General features: G+C 36.5%; 1 long non-coding RNA gene across 1 annotated transcript; it reads right to left on the reverse strand.

Annotated features, from left to right (window-relative positions):
- Positions 1 to 3,217: 3,217 nt before the first annotated feature.
- LOC131803618 (uncharacterized) lies at positions 3,218 to 4,137 on the reverse strand. The gene is made up of 2 exons (XR_009342687.1): positions 3,488 to 4,137; positions 3,218 to 3,356 (listed from the first exon to the last, which is right to left on the reverse strand). It is a non-coding gene; the product is annotated as an uncharacterized LOC131803618 (long non-coding RNA).
- Positions 4,138 to 6,732: the final 2,595 nt, after the last annotated feature.

Consider the following 6,732-nt stretch of genomic DNA (forward strand, 5'->3'; position numbering starts at 1 on the left):
TAATTCCACCTTCATCCAAAATTTCGTGAGGATCGGGCCATAAATGCGACCTGTAGCTCGGCGAGATAGAAAGATCCACAGTTAGTTTTCTATGTCTTGGACCAATATTTCGAGGCGTAACATAATTTTTGACCCAATCAAAGTTATACACATTCGCCATATGAAGGTGTCCCAGATTTTAATAATTTGGAGAATGTTCATTCGATTTGTCTGAAAATTTGTATTTTGCTTTTTTTTTGGAGAAGATATATAAACAAATATCTAATATCGGTAAGTATTTAGCCCTGACATAACGCTACACCACAAGTTCACGTTTCCAACAAATATTTTTTAGTGGGTGAAAAACGAAAGGTGTCATCACATCATTTTGTCATTACAGCATAGCTAGATACCAATAGGTTTTAGATTTTCTAATTTATGATACGTTCCCCACATAACAGTACCTCCCAAGTACAGAAAATAGTTTTGTTATCGACATATATCGTCTTTAAATAACATTTTAAGAAAAAAAAAAAAACCAATTTTGATCTTGAACCCCTTAAGTGATGAAATAACAAATAAAAAGCATTTAAGTTCTGTGGGAGGAACTTTAGTACCCACCACCATTTTATACCGTCCACCTTGGAAAGGAGGGATATTAACTTTGTCATTCCGTTTGTAACATCCCTAAAATTCATCGTAGACCACATATCAATAATCAGCATAAAATTATAAGTCGATTTAACTATGTTCGTCTATCTGTTAAAATCACGATACAGCCCACATTATTTGACGTAGAACGTCAAAATTTAGCAGAACAATTTGTATTGTGTCTAGGATGGTTGGTATGAATGGTTGGTATCCACATTTTGACATAACCCCCATATAACGGTACCTCCCGATATTCCGTATTCTGATGATTTTTGCCACATTTTTTTTTCACGGATTTTGGTATTTGTAGGTATAATGGGTTCTAGATCCGGTGGTGAAACATGTATATACACATGTATATAGATCCACGTTTTGGTATAGCCCCCATATAACAGTACCTGCCGATATTCCATATTTTGATAAAATTTGGTTTTTGTAGTTCATAATGGGTTCTAGCTCGGTGGCAGAACATTGAATGTTTAGTTCCACGTTTTCCTATAGCGCACAAATAACAATACACACCGATATTCGGTATTTGGATAATCCTAGTCACATTTACCCACATAATTGTTTCACATTTGATACTTTAGAAGATTTGATGGATGACAATCCTGAAGTACATAATTGTCTATAGAGGTTCCCGTTTTGGTATGGCCCAATGTAATGGCCTCACTCACTGTATCTTTTTTGGTATATGAAGTTTTAGTGAAACAAGCCCGGCCGAACTTAAGGTGGTCAGGGTATTATGTCTTTGTGCATTTGTTTGTAACAGGCAAAAGGAAACGAGATAGACCCATAGTTCCTTTTGATGATCTGCATAGAATCACATGCTGAGTCGATTTATGCATGTCCGTCTGCCCATGTATTTTTGTAAACCAAGTACAGTTCGCATTTATTGCCCGATCCAGATGAAATTTTGCACAAATCATTTGTTTGGCCCAAGGACGAACCCTATTGAATTGAGATAATTGGTCAAAATTTAGATATAGCTCCCAGATATCTTCGTCCGATTTGCCTTTTATTGTGCATCAAACGTGTTATATCAGCCCGAACAGTATGACAATTTGCACATACAACCAAAAAATAAGTATGCCAAATTTGATAGAAATCGGTTCAGATATAGCTATAGCTCCCATATATATGTTTTATCCGATTTCTTATTTTTGTCCTCCGGCGCCGTAATATGAAATATATCAAATACAGCTCAGAAAAACATTTGCTAAACTTTATAGATATGGGTTCAGATTTGGATATAGCTCCCATATTTACTGTTCATCCGATTTGTTATATTTGTTACCCACAACCGTAATATGCACTGCGTAACAACTATATTCACGGAAATATGCCAAATACAGCTCAGAAATATCTTTGCCAAATTTTATCAAGATCGGTTCAGAGATCGATCTTTATCCGATTTCAAATTAATTGTGCACCAAATGGACAATACAAGTCCGAATTTAAAGGATACAAATGCTTCGGCATATTTAGTCCTTTGAACTTTAAATTATAATTATAATCATAGCGTGTATGATTGAATTCTTCCATAAAAACTTTTAATTTTTATGCGGAGCTCTACTAAATTAACAAAGTGGTGTAGGGTATCATAAAGTCGGCCCCGACGACTTTAAGACTTTCTTTACTTGTTTTACTTGTTTATTGTCATATGTTTACGGGATTTTCTAAAATTGTATTCTTTTCTGGCAAGAGACCATTCCAAATTGATGAGAATTGAAAATTAGTCCAGCGTTTCTTGAATTATAATCAGAATAACTAAGATATATTTTTTTTATATATATAGATTGTACATATATACGTCCAATGTAATGGATATCAGCATTACTGTAACGGCCAGATGTGGCCGTTTAATGTATTTGTGATTTGGTCGGGATTAAAAATATTCGCAGTTTAGTTCAAATTTTCGTATTTTTGACATAAAATTCATGAAAGCTAAGCTTCTAACCCTAACCCCACTTCCATTTTCAATTTCGTAGGATCGGGCCTGAACTGCGACATTTAGCGTGATTGCAAATTAAAATGGACAGAATGGAATGGACTGACGAACATACATAGCTAGATCGACTCAGCTCGGCGAGATAGGAACATCCATATATAGTTTCCTATGCCGGGGACCAATTTTAAAGCACGCGAAATTAACTTCATGAGCAGAATTCGACAAATCCATTTAAAATTTTGGTTTTGATCATTAAAATACCGAATATTGGAAACTACCGTTATATGGGGACTATACGATAGCGTGGACCGATTCAGCCTATAGCGTGTACTGCTGCAGACATACCAAAGACTGAATATACCCTCCATACTATGTATGGGTAGGGTTTAAAAATTGAAGAAAACCAGAAAACACCAATTCGAGATCACTGTGTGTCATAGCCAATTGTGTGAGCAATGACCAATCCTTCCTTTAACGTCAAAACACAGAAACTTGGCCCAATACTTAGGGCTTCCATGTCAAAATATACATATCCAGCTTCCATGTAATCGACGCAGTTACGGAAATAAAGAAAGACAGTTTACCACCTCCTCCATCTCTACCGTATATCTGTGTATCTTAGTTATATTACGTCAATTTTGGTATATTTGTTGTATTTATTTTTATCTTTGTTACGAATTTCAGATATTTCTTAATATAAAATATGTAAAATATTTATTCCAGGTCCAGGTTGTCTACATAAATAGCAGATGTTTTCACTTTATTATATTTATTCCTGAAAATGAAATGTAACATGTTATATTAGACAAATCTGAAAAGATTATCTCAATCGTGATATAGAAACAAAAATTCCAAAACAATAATTAAAAACTCTAGTTGCCAAGTATCAAAATACACCTCACTTACCTTACGTCACACCTCTCGACATTGATTGCGGTATAGATGTTCTCCTATTAATAGTGGTCATGATCCTTAAGAATCCTTTTAATTTTAGATTTTCAACAAGTTCCATATATTCGAATATAAGAATATTTCTAAATCATAAGAATTGTGATTTTTTTCCTTTTGCTTAGAAGAAAAGAAAATCTCCTCAATTTGCCGAAAATGTGATGTTTGCGTTGCTATGTCTTTGTCGGTACTAAATTATGGAACTGAATTTCTTACGATATTTATATAATTTCCAAAACATATGTTCAGTGTCTGTCTGCCTGTTGGGCCAAATATATTCATTCAGGCGTGTAGTTAAGTTCTGGTATTCATAGCTAGGCGGCCGACCGACCGGCCTACCACAGACATGTGTTGTTAGTGTTGTTGCTGCTGGTGGCAGGAAATCCACTTGAAGTACGCTCGTTCATTCGAGGATTCATTCTATTCTTTGAATATGGAATTCTTTGGTTTATAAAAATAAACTGACCCAAATCAAGCGGAGCCGTTCTAGACTATTTTTTTTTGTTATTGTTAGAAGAAAGACATGTCTACGCAATGAAATCTTTATTTTTAGAAGGTTTTTCAATTGTTGTTGGGATTCATGAAGTTTGAGGAGAGTTTTTGTTTTCGGTGTGTGTCTTTTGTTTAGAAATGTCTGAATGAAATGCACACACGTGAAGTTGACAAATTTGAAAATTTCATTTCTCTTTTTAGTCAAATTATGTATGACATTCTGACGGAACTTTTTAAAATAGGACTAATTATTTGTAGAAACTGAAGATTTGGATAATTGACTGTTTAAGAAAATTTGGTTGAAAAATACAGTTTATAGATAAACCGTTATATGGGAGCTATATGAAGACGAGGGCATGCATACGCAATTTTTTGTCATAGGCTGTAGTACCTATTACAAACTTTAAATACGAAATTTGAAACAATTCCGGTCTATAAATCGACTTAGAATTTTGCTCCAATCCAGAATATATAAACTTTGTGGGATCTAAAATGAATATTTTGAGGAGTTTCAAACAAAAAGGACAAAGTTTATATGCCCCAAATTTATATGCTTCCAGGATAAATTCAGTTGAATTTGTAAAGATCTCTTACATCGCTGGACCTCTCTCTAGATCATGCAGGTCCTTCCTGACACGCCTGGGTGGGGGAGTTCTATCCACCATATGGTGGTTAGTGTGACTCCCACGATAACACCCAAGCAGGTACTGCAACGAAATCATATGATTATGCTGACGTAAGGGAAGAACTTTCGTCTCCTCTGCGTAGCACTCGTATTCGTCGGCCACACTGGAGCTGCATAGCTAACCACAGACCGACCTATCGCTTTATAAGAGCTCAACAAGGTTTCCTTATCCGCACCCCAAGTGCTGCCGGCTGGCGCCTTGAGGACCTTGTTCCTACTTTTCATTTTATCGCAAATAGCTGTGGCTTGCGCGGGAGACTTGAACATGCTATCGAATGTGACCCCAAGGATTTTTGGGTAGTTGGTGGTCGGAATTATGTGCACCTTGACCTGCACATTCAGCTGTGTTCTCATCTCCGCAGTCAATGTGGTACATAGTGTGGCCGTCGATTTAGTGGCGGATATTTTCATATTCCTCGCAAGGAAGAAGGCGGCAAGTTCCTGACACATATGTCATCAACTACAGGATCCGACGCCATGATCGTACAGTCACCCGCGTATGTTACGATCTCTGTGCCGTCTGGAGGGCACGGAATTCCGGAGAGGTAGAGGTTAAACAGTCTGGGCTTGGACTTTTTATTCAGGAATTCCACGTACGACTGGCGTCCACACATATAGTTGACGTAGGCGTATCTAGTAGTAAAAAAATTTAATAATATTTTAAACCTTTTTTTTATTAAACAATTTACACTTTTGCTTAAAGAAATACACATTCATGCAGTATTAACATGTTGCCTTATCAAACTATAATTTTGCTTGTGGTCGTCTCATAAATTATATTTACCAAATTAAAGCCATCTGAAATGGTTTGGCTTCTTTATTCTAAAACATGCATTTCTTGTCAGTGAATGAAATTTGTATTATTTGCTTCAAGAAATAGCCCTAATTACGTTTTTGAAAATTTTAAAGTATGTCGAAAAAGTCAACATTTATCATTTTTATTATAATGATGCTCATTTTTGGTGCTACTCATATCATACATGGTTGAATGTGTGTTGTGTTATAGTAAAAGCGAAACAAAGTTGCCAGAATGAACTGAATTTTGGTACCAAAAGGGTGACGGGCATATCAAAAAGTACAAATGTAACTTGAAATAATTTGATCGATTAAATTCGAGGCACATGCACTCGAATTTTCAATTTTTTTTTTATCTCCACAAGGTACATTCATTAGAGAAAACGGGCTTAACGACCCAGCGGACCCCAGTTGGCAGGCAATTAGCTTGCAAATAAATCCAGCCGCGTCTGACACCAGTAGAGGCGGCAGCAACTCTCATATTCCGTCCTTTTGGACACTGAGATCGAGACCAGTAAAATCTTAATCATGGCATACTGGAACACATTATCGTAACATATTGACTCTTGGACTGACGATAGTAAGTGGAGTGAAATCTAACCGAAACGGCTTCTGGGCAAATGCTGCAACTACCCCCTTCCTATTAAAACTTGGGAAGTCTCAAAGAACGCTCTCAGATTCGTTACCATTAGGTTGGTGGTGTAAGTATGTCCTCGTTTGTACGGATCTGGCTCTGAACGTCGAAACTTAAAAGGACTCTTCGTCAAAACTTGCATGGCCTCCCTGCAAGCAAAGACAATCATGAGACCACAAACGTTACTAACAACGATCTGATATAACGGCTTTGAGTTAGGATCCAGTGAAGCATGAACAATAACAACGCACTTGAAGAGAATAGATTTAATAAACTATTCAAACTCAGCGGCGTTACGATAAGAACACCACCAAAAAAAGACTGCCTTCGTCAGACTTTCCAACAAACTAAGCGCGATTAACTCTATAGAGGGCGAAGCTTACCAGCAGCTACGTGAGAACAGAGAAGCAATAGCGCTGAACGGAGTCGTGGTAGATGTCCCTGGAAATAAATACACAAAATATGAGAATAAAGAAGTGCAAACCGAGTTCGAGGATATAAACCTCAGAAAATCTTTTTTTAAAAGGAGAAGAATTCAAATAAATGGAGTGCCAATGGAATTCACAAGCCCAATGTGTGATGATTGATATTTTACTA

Source organism: Musca domestica, unplaced genomic scaffold, assembly GCF_030504385.1.
Source record: "Musca domestica strain aabys unplaced genomic scaffold, Musca_domestica.polishedcontigs.V.1.1 31, whole genome shotgun sequence".
NCBI lineage: Eukaryota > Metazoa > Arthropoda > Insecta > Diptera > Muscidae > Musca > Musca domestica.